Source organism: Aphelocoma coerulescens, chromosome 3 (genome assembly GCF_041296385.1).
Source record: "Aphelocoma coerulescens isolate FSJ_1873_10779 chromosome 3, UR_Acoe_1.0, whole genome shotgun sequence".
In the NCBI taxonomy this organism is placed as follows: Eukaryota; Metazoa; Chordata; class Aves; order Passeriformes; family Corvidae; genus Aphelocoma; species Aphelocoma coerulescens.
Window position 1 is genome coordinate 71226036 of NC_091016.1, and position 14843 is coordinate 71240878.

Consider the following 14843-nt stretch of genomic DNA (forward strand, 5'->3'; position numbering starts at 1 on the left):
CATGGGGATGTACATCCCTAACAAAAGCTACTGTGTTTTAGCACCCCAGAGCAGAGGCTGCTGCTGAAGGAGTTCAGCAGATGGCACAGGCTGACACCAGGCACTGGAGCTCTCCCCCTAAGGAATTTCTCTGTGCTAAAGTGTGTTTAAAACTTTGAAAAGCATTAGGAAACGCAGCGGCTAAGTACACTCTCCCTGCGTTTTAAATATCTTGTTTACTGCATGTGGCATTGAAAAGCCACATTTTGATGTCATGTTCAAAGAGGTGTGTATGTCGGTGAGTAGCGAGGGTGTGGCCGCCCTGCAGACATACTAGAGGGCTGGTGAAAACCTGCCTGTGGTGCTGCATGAGGAGGCATTTGCCCACAGCAGCGACTTAAAGACAGCAGGAAAGTAAAATTCTGTAAAAATCAGATGACCCAAGCAGCAAGCTCCTTGGGATATCCAGTGGGAAGAAATGGCATTTGTTCCATGAAAATGTCATGAAAATCACTGAACAATGTTTAAACAGAGCATGGATCTTATGAGCAAGAGAACAAGAGAAACATTAGTTTCTCTTGGAACAAGAGAAAAATTAGTATGAATACCAAGAATAAAAATTCTCAGCATCTTTAGCTCTTGAAAATCTCTGCTTACAGATGTGAAAACAGCTTTGTTCATAACTGTCAAGGTTATAATGTCACAAAACAAACTTCCTGAGATATTAATCTGGTTTTATAGGTCTTTCCTTACTGATATAAGTGCTCTTGGAAAATGGTCTGGGCTCTGGCATCTCATTAGAAATGGAGATATAGTGACTGAAACAGACTGTAAACAACCCTGTGTACGACCAGGCTGTGTCTTTGCCACGGCCCATGTTGTGATACTCTGTTCATGCCCATGCTGGTTAGGACCTTGTTTTTCAGAGATGCTGATAACAAGCAATTCCTGCTCATGTCAGGAACGTTTCTGGATGCAGAAAGATTTCAAGAACTAAAAATCAGGTCAAATGCAGTTTTCTGTTTTGCTGTTTCCATTTCAGTATCTCAAGAACACCCCGTTGGTATAATGTGGAACAGCATGAACCCACTCCCTGCTTCCCTGCTCTGTGCTAACATGTTGCTACTCGTTACTATAGTTATATTGATTATTTTTAATAGACTAGGGAATTGCCGTGGAAACTGCCAGTCCATTTCTTCTCCTTCTGCATCCCAGTATCTTCAATTAGCTCATAAATGTAGTCTGAACTAGGTGTCTCTCATGGCAGCATCTGGGTTCAGCTGTGTGCATCATTCTTGAGGGGTTCACAGAAGGAAAAGCAGGCTAAGGGAAGTGAGAAAAAAAAGGTCTCCTACCAGTGGGAAATGCCTGGTGCCCTGAACACAAAGTAAGTTGGAAAGCACTGGGCTAGCTCAGCTTCTCTTCAGCAAGGAGTGCCTGTGAGTTTACATGCTTCAGCTTTGCCAGAGTGTGCTATAGAGCTGTCATTGTTTCTCTTATTAGCTTAATAGCTTGTATGAGCTATATGGCCATATATAGCTGACATGGACCTTAGCTGTACTTTCTGTGGACTTCTGCTTGTTGGTTAATGCATGACTACCTGCCAAGCCAGGAACTCCCTGGGAAGTACAGGCATAAGCAAATGACAACAGAACTATTTGCACATGGAACAGCCTGGGAAATTCCCAGATACTCAGGGGTTTAATAAAAGAAAAATACTATTTGTATGGCATAAGGCCTGAAGCAGAGGACAGCTTCACTCTTCAGGCTAGTTTAATACCAGGAAAAGCTATCTTCATTCTGCAATAGATCATAAAATGATAGGAAATAGAGATGGAAGCTTCAGGAAGAATCTCAAATATCAAGGCAAGATCAGCCAGATTTGAACTGCCTCAGAGAGCTCCCTTCCCATGCTTCCTTATCACTGATATTGGGAGACTTTTCTCCAAAAGCTAAACAGGATATCTGACAGTACACTTGTTTTAAAACACTCCCTTCTTGTCTTACCTGTTATTTCCATGGAAAATTGTTTTTTCCTTTCTCCCCACAGCTTTTGCTTTCATGTCTCCCTGGCCTTTGCACCAAAGATCCCACTCCAGGGCAGTCCTGCCCATGTTGGTTATGCAGAAAATGATGGTCAGAAGGGTCCCTGCTGTAGAAAGGTCCTGCACGAACTTCAGACAAGACCTTTGTTCAGACCTATTTACTGCATTTACGCCATCAATGCTGTCAGAGCCAGAAGGACATAAAAAACTGCCTGCTCAGGATATTCTCTGTGCAAGCACACACACCCCCACACACTGCAGAGCCTCTACCAAGGCAACCCATATTTTTGCTGGCTTTTGGATTCTTTGCATAAAAATTGCAAAGTAACTTTCAAGGTCAGGGAAATGGGAAGAAAGCATACAGGACCAGGTAAAGTGGTGGCTTGTTCTCTTGGGTTATCATAGAAGGGTGATCTGCAGTATTCTCACTGTGGTAAGTGTATCAGAACATTCAAAACACATGGGAATAGCTAAAAAATTAATTCAGTGTCAGCCAGACCAGCTTGCAACACAAATATTTTTTCCTACTGTCAAAATGTGATTGGATGCTTTATTTTATTTGTGAGAAAGGGCTGAGTGGGCATCTTGAATGGATTAATTTCCCTTCTTACATAAGCTTAAAAAATTGCCCACAGAGATAATCTATATGAAAATTTTCATGTGGTAACAACTCTTTCCCTTAAATTTTATCTTTTTTTTTTTTTTTAATTCTAAAAATCCATCTTTACAATAAATTAGAGCTGTGGGGTTGTGTAATTTTGGTTTTCCTTCTAATTACAAAAGCAGTGCCCCAGGGTTGGCAAAGACTTTTATTCACTCACCTCCATGAACTAGTACAGTGCCTGCTTTGACCAGTGCTATTGTATTCAATGTCCTGATCTTTTTTATTTATTTCTTATAGAGGGCACAACAGCTAAATAAAATTTCAGATGTTGCATTGTCAGTGAAAGCCTTTCCATCTCTCTCTGCCCTGCATTGCTTTTCTTCATCACCCATTCTCACCCCCACACCGGCATTGCCAGGCAGGGATGTGGGAAAGGGTGCAGCCCACCACTGGAGAGAGGCAAGAAGAGAAGGAAGGAACTGGTGTGTTTACATGGATAAGGCTGTAGAAAACGTGTAAGACTAGGAAAGTCTGGGATTCTAGTACTGTATCAAAAGCTTTTCGGCTTCCTGAAACCAATCTGACAGTAATAAACTCTCCATTTCACATTTATTCAAAGGACATTGACAGGTTCAGCTTTTATCAGTGTTTTAACTTCACACCACATCAGGTACTTCCTGTTCTCCCTCACATGAAGCTCATGTGAAAGCTTCAGGCTGCCAGAAACCACTGCAATGGGCTTGGGCTAATTTGGCAGGAATGTGATTGTTTGATCTCATTTGTCCTCTTTGGACAGGTTGTCCTCAGGTCTGGTACTATCATGAAACCACAGTCTTGAGAGAAGGCACATGCTGTGACTGGGGAGTTAGAGCACAAGATCAGTGAAAGGGAGAATGAAGGAATGAAAAAAAAGAAGAACAGAAGAGGTAAAGACGCTCAACATTCCCAGGGAATAAGTAAAGCAGTGGACCACTAAATTCTAGATAAAATTCTTTGGGGATAAGTACCCAAAACAGGCACGGGGAGGGGAAAGGATAAGGTCTATTATTTGGATGAACCCTTAAGCTAAAGTACTTCCTACACAAGGATGACTTCAAAAGAGGCAGCATATGAGGTGGGCAAACACTCCTCATCCCATTTTATGGGTGAGGAGGTGAAGATTGGCATAGGTGGGCGGTGGGGTTTTCCAGCACCTTGCAGGAAACCCTGGAAAATTCTAGGCATCTCTCAAGTCCTTGCAGGTGTCCCCTTTCCAGATGGAAGATGAGGAGTCATGGTGACCAGTTTCTGCTTCCTGCAGGAAGATGTCCAGCTTGCTGGCATGGCCAGAGGTGGCACAGCTGAGGGCAAAGGGCTGAGGAACCAAAGAATCCACATTTCCATCTCCCTCATGAGCACGACTTCTGGCAAGCTTTCAATATATGCTAGCAAAGGCAAAAACCGTGTCAAAGGGTAAACAGCTTCATGGGTAAACAAGCCATGAACTTTCCAAGATATGATAACCTCATCCAAAATGTGTTCTGACAGGTGGTCTTTTGTCTTTCTTCACATACTTCTGCTCCTGAGGACCTCCTATGGCAGAATCAGAAACAGAAGTGAAAACAAGCTCTTCAATCTCCAAGTACATCACATTGTTCCTTAAAGGAGTTTGTCCCATAGCAACACTTGGCTTAAATTCACATGAAACTACTTTTCAATTTAGCACATTTCTCTCTCAGTGTTTTCTGTCTGAGTTTTGTAGGCAGGACTCAGAAGCTGAGATCCCAGCATGGCATGGGCTAAGGGGAAAAAGAACAGCTGAGCCCACCAATACATTAAAAATAGACATGGTAGCTATGCCTGAAAGGGACAGGGCTCTGCAACCATGCTGTCTGGCTCAGCATTCCCCTCAGATCAAAACACCAGAAGCAGAAAGGAGGAACTCACTCTTTCTACATGGTTTCACTCATATCCTGCTGGGGACAGATCCCATTTCTTTAACAATGCGGATCTGGCTAAAGAGGAGCCGGAACAGTAAATATTGATGTGTACAGAGATCATAAAGCACTGCTCATTTTTGTTTTCTTGAAGTATTATGTAGAAGCAATAGTAAGTGGGTCTCTTGTCTCTTTTAAATGTCTCCAGGGAAATGTGAGGGTTCCCTGATTTTTTGTTTTAATTGGATGAAGATGAAGAACAGAAGATGGAATTATTAGTCTGGAACTCAGCATGCTCAAAAAAGAGCATTTCTGGGCTGGGATGTTCTTGAGAGAGTACTTATGGATACCTAGGAGTTTTTCATGGCATTCATCTGGAATTTGCCTTTCCTCCCTTAATCTTATCCCCTTTGGGGAGATTTTCACAGAACTGCATGAGCAATTCTTATAGGAGAGCTAAAGTAATTTCTTCCTGCTTCTTTTATGTAACTGGCAGAACATTTAACTGTTTGATTGCTATTGATATCCTTGACTTGGGAATTAGAAACCTAAGTATTTTTGGGATTTGAGCCAAACCTTTGTGAAGAGATCTCCTTTTTGTGTTTATAAAGTTTGTGGTCAGTCTCTCTACAGCTAGGTGCCAAAATCTGCCTTGAATCTGAGTGTTCTCAGTCATACACCCCATATTCCTTTGCCAAGCTTGCAAGGACAAAATCTACCCCTCACTGTTAAAGCTGTAGGCTGTACATCCTGATCTTCCTCTGTTCCCATCCAGGTCATAGGGTGAGAGCCAATCCATGTCCTGGCAGCTCAGGCAGGATGTGAAATGGGGATATGTGGGGATGTTCATCAGAGGAAGAAATTTGCTCACATGTAAGTTAGATCAAAGAGAAGCCTAAGAAATGCAATTCCCAAAGCAAACAAAATGCAGCTGGATGCAATTACTGGAGTGAGCTCTGTCCATTCTCTGGCTGCCTTGGGTTCTTGCACCACCAGTAGTCACTAATGGAGCTTTTTGACATCAGAAAAAGAAACCAGTCACTTCAGCCCTACTTTGGCTGGCTTTAAAGCATGTGCTTTCTTGCACTGTTTCTACAGAATGGATCTTGAAAGATGTTTTGGCTTTGACAGACCTTTTTGAAAAGCTCAGCTGACCTTTCCTGAGAGCTAAGACAGAAGTGAGCTGCCTGCATCATTTCCCCCTCACTCCTTGACAGCTCCATAAAAATAATAATACTTACAACTGGCATCTGACATTTACATTGCCTGAATAAAATGACCTCAAAGGAGAGAAGCTTTCTGACATACAAAGTTTGTAAAATGACAGTGAACTTGTGTATTCTGCAAAATAAAATATAAAAATAAGTGGGACACAGTGAAGGGGGAATAGCTCAAGTGAAGTTTGACAGTTTTACTCTGTACCTGTGCTGCATCACAACCCAAATTACTCTTTTCTGCCTTGAATGTCTGGATCAGTTTCCTCACTAGCATTTCTATTATAGCCAGCAGTCAGGATAACAGGGGCAGGTGGAAACAGGTTCTGAACTTGCTCCATCTCCTGGCTGCTGGGTTTTACTATCTGCCTGTGAAATCCAGCTTCAGACCCTGGGCTTTCATTAACTTCCTACCCTGTGAAAGCCTTCTTTAAAACAATGATATCATACTCTGGGTACTCTCATCAAACCAGAGCCAAACCCCTCTACCACTGCCAAACCTAAAGCAATGCTGAGACAATATTTGAAGACACAAGCAGGTATCAGAGTGCATGGTAGCCTGTATTTCTAGAGAATGCCAGCTGCTGCACTGGCAATCATGTTGCCTACATGAAGAAAGACTGGTCTCTTTCTGCACCTGCGATTTCCTAGTACTTACATTTCAGCCTTTTTAGGTCCATCATCTCTGTCAGTCCTTTAGTATATATAACAAAGATTTATATTCTTAAGGATTACTATTGGTATTGCAAGATATTAAGGTAATAGGGAGAAAGAACCCTGACAAGATTGTTTAGTAACACACTGAGGATAATGCAGTTTATAGGTTATCTCCCTTATTTTTTCATCTTTTGCCTTTCTCCACATGTCTCTGCTCCTTGGCCATTTAAATGGAAAACCTGTTTAGATTCAACAAATTGCATTTGTGATTTTCACATGTAACATTTTTTTATTGAATCAATATGTGCAAATAAAATCTATAAAAAATTAACTGTTGTGCAGCCTTCTGCCATGCAGAAGTCCCTGACTCACTCAGTCCACAGTGCCTATCTAAGCTATTTCATCAGCCACAGGGAAAAAGACACACCAACAAAAAAGAGTGGTAGATCCATGAGCTAGTCTCTCACTGGGCACAGAGGAACTGAGGGTCTCTAAACATGTGACCACAATTTCCAATATCATGGTGTTTCCAGAGAATAATTTTGGGGCATTGTTGGAAAACACAGGCATTTATGCTGACTGAATATTTAGATTGGGATGGGCTTTTTGAATAATGGTTACTGATACTCCTGCTTACAAGGCTTATTTGTTACTTCGGTGATTCAAAGGAACAATTAGATTTTCAAATCTGCCTTCCTGTAAAACAGTAGGCCATTATGCCTCATCCACTATTCCTGTCCTGAGTGCAATAATTCACTTCTGATGCAAAAATAATGTGTTTACATCAGGCTTATGGAAGAAAGTAAAGAACACATAGATGGCGAATTTGTCTTGTCATTCAGTGTGTTCTTGATTGTTGGGTTTATATAAGTGTACGCACATACACATACACATGCACATACTTGAAGGCAGGTTATGGGAATATATCTGATTTCTCACATTAATTAGTTTGGCTTCATTTTCCAGCCACTGTTACTGTAGCACTATATCTACATAATTAGAGATAATTCAAACCTTATGTATTTTCTCATGAAGTGTCACCATGAAACCATGCCAACGTTTTTGTCATAATTGAACTCCTCAGGTAATTTTGTTTGCTAGCTTTTTTGTTTGTTTGTTACCTAGCATAGTACCTAGCTTGTACTTCCTCCTTAATGAGGAACTTTGCAGGTTTGTGTTGAAGCTATTTTCAGTGAATAGTTCCAGTTTACCAAGAGGTCAAGATCATTATGGTCACCAGTCTCAGCCTGTGTTGTAAAGTATTTGAACCTTGATAGTGTACCCCAGCCAAACCATTTTTAGTTATTTTTACCAGAGCCCTCAGAGTGGGACCAGGCTGAAATTGCCCTCACCGGCTTCACCTGGCTTTTCCACCTTCAGCTGCAGCACAGCAGCCCCAAGAGGGTTTCTAAGCTCCAGGCTGAAGGTTTGAGGGGAGAAGAGGTGGGACAGGCTTATATCTGCTTTCTGTCCTTTGCTGTCTTGCTGTTTGGATTTCCTGGACTAACTTGGCTGCTGATCACTGGGTGAGTTTTGTTGCTGTCATCATCTCGATGCTGCTTGCCTGGGTCAGGAGCCCCACCTGTTAGAGCCCTTAGGAGTTCATCAAGGACTGAAAGGTAAACTGTGCTAAATTGGGAAAGAAGAAGCTGAAAACCTAAATACCAAGACAGCAAGGAATAGATGAAAAAGGACTGTGCTGCACTAGATTAAAACCAACCATATTATCAGAAAAGCGTGTGTGGAGCTCATGGGCAAAATAGAGAGACCAATCAAGCAATGTGTGATGTCCTGCACAGCAGTTGCAAAATGTATATGTACTGTATTATGGATAAGGTGTAAAATGTATTGGTAGAGTAGTATGTACACGTAAGTAAAATGCATAAGTACTGTGTTATGTAGAAGTTGTAAAAAGTGTAAGTAAGAAAATGTATAAGTAGAGTGTTACGTATATGTATAAGTAGTATAAGATAAGCAAGTGAAATGTGCAAGTAGGTAGAATGTATAAGTAAGGTATTATGTCAAAGTTGTGAGATGTGTGAACACAGGGGTATTTTAAACAATAAGATGCTTCTGCATAATCAGATTGATTTGTAGGTCAGAAGGCATGAGTTGCTGCAAGCCTGATCTTCTGTATTTCTTTCATCTTATCTCCTCAAAAGCAGTGTGGCCAGCAGGTCAAGGGAGGTGATTCTCTCCCTCTGCTCAACCCTTGTGAGACTCCACCTGGAGTACTGCATGCAGTTCTGGGGCCTCCAACATAAGAAGGAGGAAGACCTGTTGGAACAAGCCCAGAAGAGGGCCACAAAGATAACCAGAGGGCTGGAGCAGTTTGGGTTATTCAGCTTGGAGAAGAGAAGGCTCTGGGGAGACCTTATAGCAGCCTTTCAGTACCTAAAGGGGGCCTACAAGAGAGGTGGAGAGAGACTATTTACAAGGACTATCCCCTGGTGATAGGACAAGAAGGGATGGCTTCAAACTGAGACTAGAGTTAGATTAGATATTAGGAAGAAATTCTTTACTTGAAGGGTAGTGAGGCACTAGCACTGGTTGCCCAGAGAAGTTGTGGATGCCTGATCCTTGGAGGTGTTCAATGCCAGGTTGGATGGGGCTCGGAGCAACCTTGTCTAGTGGGTGGCATCCCTGCTCGTAGCAGGGGGATTGGAACTAGATGATCTTTAAGGTCCCTTCCAACCCAAACCATTCCATCATTCTATGTGACACTTAGGGACATAGTTTTGTGGTGGATTAGGCAGTGCTGGCTTAACAGCTGGACTTGATAAACTTAAAGGCTGTTTCTGACCTAATGAATCCATGGTTCTAAGATTTTGTACATGCAAGCTACTTTTAGTAACTAAACACTTCAGTGGGTGAAATCAGGGCTGTCTTACAGTAAATATTTTTCATGACTTGGCACCACATGATCTTGACACCAGCCACACATACCACATTGAATATGGTATCAGGGTAGATGGCCTATGGTTATTTGCATCTTCTTCTGTGTTCTGTTTAAATACTTCCGGGCTCGGGATTTTCTCAAGTATATCAGGACTTATCAGAGATACTAACAGAAGGCCATTGGTGTTTTGTGGCTTATTTTTTTCTATGACTCCTGGAGGAAAGCCATCAAGATCCAGGCTGTAATGCATATTTGGATGTTTTAAAATCCTACTTGAACCTTTTTAAGAAAAATACATTATGCAGAAAATGATCCAGAAAATAAAAAAAATATGTTGATTGCAAAATTGTTGTGCTTTGTTTACAGAGCACTGGTTGCAGTATAAAAATAGTCCTTTTAATTAGTTTCCTAAATTGAATTCAGTTATAGTAACATATTCCAAAGCAGGATTACTAAATCCAAATCCATGAGATCAGAAAAACGTATTTGTGGGCAAATGATGCTTATTACTGCAACTTGTGACAAGGATTAGCTTTACAAGAAAGCTGCAGCCTAAGGAAACAGTGGGGAAAAAACCCTCTCCCATTTTTAGTAGCTTTGCTGTGCACATCAATGCACTTAAGTTACACTTACCCTTTAATACAGATAATGCAGTACCTAAATTCAGCACTGTAGGTGAAAACATGTAATCCTTTGGTTGCACCGCCATTAGAAGATAAGACTTGTGAAACATTGCATTCTAATTTGTTACAAGACTTGCACTGCTGGGAAGTCATGGCTCAAATTTGCAGTTGTGGGTTCTTTGAATAAATGCTAGATAGAGGGAAATCTCAGGAATATTTCAGGAATATTCCTTAAGAAATTATTCTGGTTTTGTATTTCTTAAAAGAAGAATGTGAAAATGAGATTTAACTGTAACTTCCCTTGCCATCTTTCTTGTTGACACAATTATTTACTCACAATGTGTGAATAGCTGCTAGTGACCAAACTGCTCTGCAAATTGATTTTTTATTTGCTGTAGTACAGGTGAGTTTCTACCACTGTGTTTATTTGCTAAATTTGCCCTTGTGCTGGCCTTATTAGAGCTAGGTACAGAAGCCATTCTGCCTCACACTTCTTGCTGTGCTTGCTTTCAGGAGTGACATGATTGTTTCTGATGGCTGTCTGGCTCCAACTTCATCCTAAAAATCCCACCAGAATTTTATTTTTTTTTTCTTGGGAGACATTGACATAAATAGGGATGAAGAACTCCAGAAACTATGAAATCTTTTTTTTTTCACTCAAGCAGGCTGTATGTGGGACATTTTTCCAACAGTAAATAGAACTCTGTCAGATTGATTGCTTGGGTGTACAGTTTGTATTTAATTTTCTGTCTTCACCATCACACAGATTTATTGCAATGTCCATATGGAATAAACAGCAGAACTGGAGACCCAGATCCCTAATGTGCCTTCTACTGATAAGGCAACTCCTCCTGTTCAAAGGGGACTCAAGGCATCTTTAATGCCTGTGTGGAGACAAGACACTCAACCAGAAGACTTTCTTGAATGATAAAGAGGAAGCAGATCCAGACTGGAAGATGGAGAAGCCAAATTCTGTAATGTTCCATCTGTTCTGGTTAGTGAGATACTTTCGTGGTTAGATAAGTAAAAATTTTACTTGATAGACACCCTAAGGTTGGTCTGGTTCATGCCAGAGGTTGATTTGTCTTCTGCATATTTCAGTATGATGCATTGGTAAGAGAAAGTGCTCTTTGGCAAACCAGAAGACAGCTTCTGAAAAAAAGGCTAAACCTCTGTTGAAAAGGAGAGGAAAGTCTCATCTGCTAATTTTCTAATTGCAAAAATTAGGCTAAATTCTCATTTAGCAATTTATTTTAAGGGCTCATCAGAAAGCCTGTCTACTAGCTTGGAAAGTTATGCTCCATCCAATTTGACTTTCCACAATTGTCACTGAGGATGAAGTCTATTTTCTGGAATGTTCCTGCAAGAAAAAATATTTCTTCCTTGAAAAATGAAGCTGCCAGGACCAGAGGAACAGCTGGAGTTCATTGATTTTTAACTTATGACAAACACCCCTCGTTATATTTTGCAGTTTGAAGTCAGCTTTCGTTACTTCCTGAGGAGAGAAAATGCTATGTTTGCCTTCCTGATTGGGCTGCAACAGTTTATTCATTTCCTAGGAATGCTAGTTCAGTGCTTCCCTTTTTTTAAAACCACTCAGGCAGAAGTTTGGGAACATCCAAGGTTATTTTAAAGCAATTTGCACTCTGTATTTCATTATGCTGTCTCCCTGAACTGCTCAGATATCCAAGAGCATCCAAATGACACTGTCACAGAAGCATGTCTTCATTCTGGCAGCCCATAAGCACAACAGTGCTCACATACCCACACATACATTACTCGCACTTAAGGCTTTGTGGGTGTAAAGCTGATGTGCTAATGTGAAGCAGGTTGTTTTGGCCTCTGCTTCTTTTCTGTAAAACCCCAGCACCACATTGTGATATGGATGTACTCTGGAGCACAGTGTTAGCACAAGGCACAGCTCTGCTGTCAAAGCAAGTGCTGCTGCCTTGAAGTGAACCTGTTATGGGTGACTGGGATTTCCATTTTCCACCAAGGTGCTTAGATGCCATTAGAGTGATGAGGGGGAAAAAACTTTTTAAATAAGAATTAAACCCAATGAACCTGAAGGCACTTCAACTAGCTGTGCTGCCATGGCACAATCTTACTGTGGTTGGTTTCAGTGATTTATTATTAAAGTCACAGGAAGTACTGTCAGGTGTAGAGCTGGGCAGTTTGTTAAACCTATTGCTGAACAGATTAGCGGAAAGCTTAGAGAAAGAGTTTGCTTAAGAGACCTTTTGAAAGTGATTGATTTGGCATGGGCCAGATTTTTTTTTTTTTTTTTTAACCAATATAGTGCAAAACTTCAGTATGCCCCATCTAGATACAAAACTAGAGTTGCTTGACTGAGTTTTCCTCGGATTTTAGGAATTACTTTCACCCTATCCTTTCTTCTCTTTCTTTCCCTGACTCTCCCAACAAAGGATTTGAAGAGCAATCTCAGTCTTAATTTGACTGAACAAACCAAGTGTTTTAAGTAAATGCTGCCCTGTAAATAACCCAATTCTTCCCCCTTGTGGCATTTCTAGCAAGAATCACAATTTGAGTTGTTTATGGTAAACGTTTCTCAAAGCTGACAGGTGCAAGTCCTTGTGCTACATTTGTAGCTACAGGCAGGGAGAGAGAGGAGGACAGCAGAGGAATGAAGCAGAATTAGAAGATGGCTTGTGTCACTTTTGACGTGAGCTCAGGGCACAGCAGTGCTGCACCTCCAGGTACGGCGGTGCCTGGCGTGTGCCAGCTGCCCTGCAGGGCACGGCCTGGAGGACAGTGTCTGGCTCTGCTGAGAGGCTATTCTGTTTCCAAGGGACTCGTGCTCTGCCAGAGACACCATTTAACTCCATGCTACCCCAGTGATCGCTGGAGTCAGCTGAGGGAGCATGTCCCTGCAGAGAAGAGTCACTCCCCAGCAGTGCCTGATAAACAACCTGCTCTTCTTACCCTTGTCCCTCGACATTCATTTAAACAGAACCCACCGAGGACTTCTGGCATTTGATGTGCTGTCAATGCAATGAAGATTTTTTTTTTTTCTCACAGGTCATTCATTCCTGTGACTTGGGACAGCAGTGGCAGAGGATAATGCTTTCAATGTGCCATTACAGAGCAGAGAGCAAGTTTCAGAGAAACTGCAAATGAATTTCAGGATATAATACCATTCATTCATTTTATGAAGTTATCAAAATATAACTTAGGGAAGGGTTTTGCTTGCCACTGCTTTTCCTGTAGGGACTTGGAGCAATAAATCTGTACAGCAAATAGCTCTGCTTCTCCACATTTATCCTCATTGTTTAATGCCAGATCCCTGCCTCAATATACACTTAAGCTTTTTTAGGTTTGCAATGAAAAAGAAACCAGACTTCCTGGAGAGAAGGGAGGGAATGCTCTTGGTTCGTGTCACAGAAATTCCTGTTTGAAGCTCTGGTTCTTCAGCCCCAGAACATCTTTGAGCTCTGTGAGCTGCTGTGAGTAACTACCAGGTGTTACAAGTGGGGCATCGAGTAATTTAACAGCAGAAAAGTACTCCTGTCATTTAACTGTCTTTAACTAAGGCAGAGCTCAGTAGCATCTGCACATTTTTTTCTTTTACTACATACTGCAGACAAGGTAGGGGGGCACACATTTCCACTACAATTTTTCCTCCTTGGAAAATCAGAGCCTAAGTCTACTTTTGACATGAAAAATAAAAAAAAAAACCAAAACCAAACCCACACACTTTTCAGTCTGTTTCAAAAGCCTGGCCTGGAGAGACCCTATAAATTTGTGCTGCAGTAAACCAGCACTTTTATTTTTCATTCTGAGTCTTGAAATAGCAACAACCTCCTATTTAATTTCCCTGGTAACTGTATGGAAGAGAGTAGAGTATTCATTGGCATAGATCTACAGAGCAATAACTGAATTTCATGATGAGCAATTTCAAAATATCCTGTGTCTATGCCCCTGCAGGATATTTTTTTCTTAATTCTCCTGAAAAACCTGCCCGTAATCAACTCTTTTTACACTGTCCTGTTTGTTCCCACACAGGTTCCCGTGTCTTTGATTACCAACCACATTGGTCAGATCCATCAGTCTGCTGTTCTGCAGCACCACAGATACACAGTGTCCATAACCCTGAAATGCATTTTGTAGCTGCTGTGAGTTGATGGAAGTCTCAGGTCATCAACTGAATACAGCTGAGGACACAAAGGAACTGGGAACTAGCCCCAGCATTGCAGCTTAAAATGGCAGATCCATGTGTTCTGCACAAAAATGTTAGAAAACTGGTTTTTTTGGTCACCTTCTCTGGTTGAATCACTCAGACATAATGAGGAGGTGGGTCACTAAGGGGAGAGCCAAGGCTGGGCTGAGGTAGTGCAGTTCAGGGTGGTGGAAGCAGCTGCTCAAACCACGGTTATTTTGGAGATCCTTCATAAAAGTCAACTTTGTCAGGTTTATACACAACCAGTTTCCCTGTGCTATTGATTAAAGTTGGTCACCTTGACTACATCTTACCTTGCAAAAGCAGTTCATGGACAGCAGGCAGCTGATTCCTTCCCACAACTAGACTGGGAAACAGTCTCCTGTGAGACAGCTGAAAACACACTTTCTGGAACATGTGTTGGAATATCTCCAGTAAGATGGACACATATCTGCTTCTGTCTGATGACTGTATCCAGGCCTTTTCATAATTATGGTGATATAGCTTCTGTTGCCTGTCTGCGATGGTGTGAGCGGAGGCAGGCCAGTTGAGGGGGTGATACTGGATTATTGGATTACAGAGATACAGCTGTCAAGTCCTGTTCTGGCAGCTACATGTCTACATAGGCTTTGTAGGGCAGTCACAGCTTGCAGTTTGGGACAGCATTAACTGAAATTTAGGATATAAAATCACACATCCCTTGCCCACAATGATATGCTTTAAAATGCT

At 41.6% G+C, this 14843-nt stretch overlaps 1 long non-coding RNA gene across 1 annotated transcript; it reads left to right on the forward strand.

The window, feature by feature from the left end:
• Nucleotides 1-7770: 7770 nt before the first annotated feature.
• On the forward strand, nucleotides 7771-13250 carry LOC138108323 (uncharacterized). The gene is made up of 3 exons (XR_011149926.1): nucleotides 7771-7941; nucleotides 10704-10931; nucleotides 12977-13250. It is a non-coding gene; the product is annotated as an uncharacterized lncRNA (long non-coding RNA).
• Nucleotides 13251-14843: the final 1593 nt, after the last annotated feature.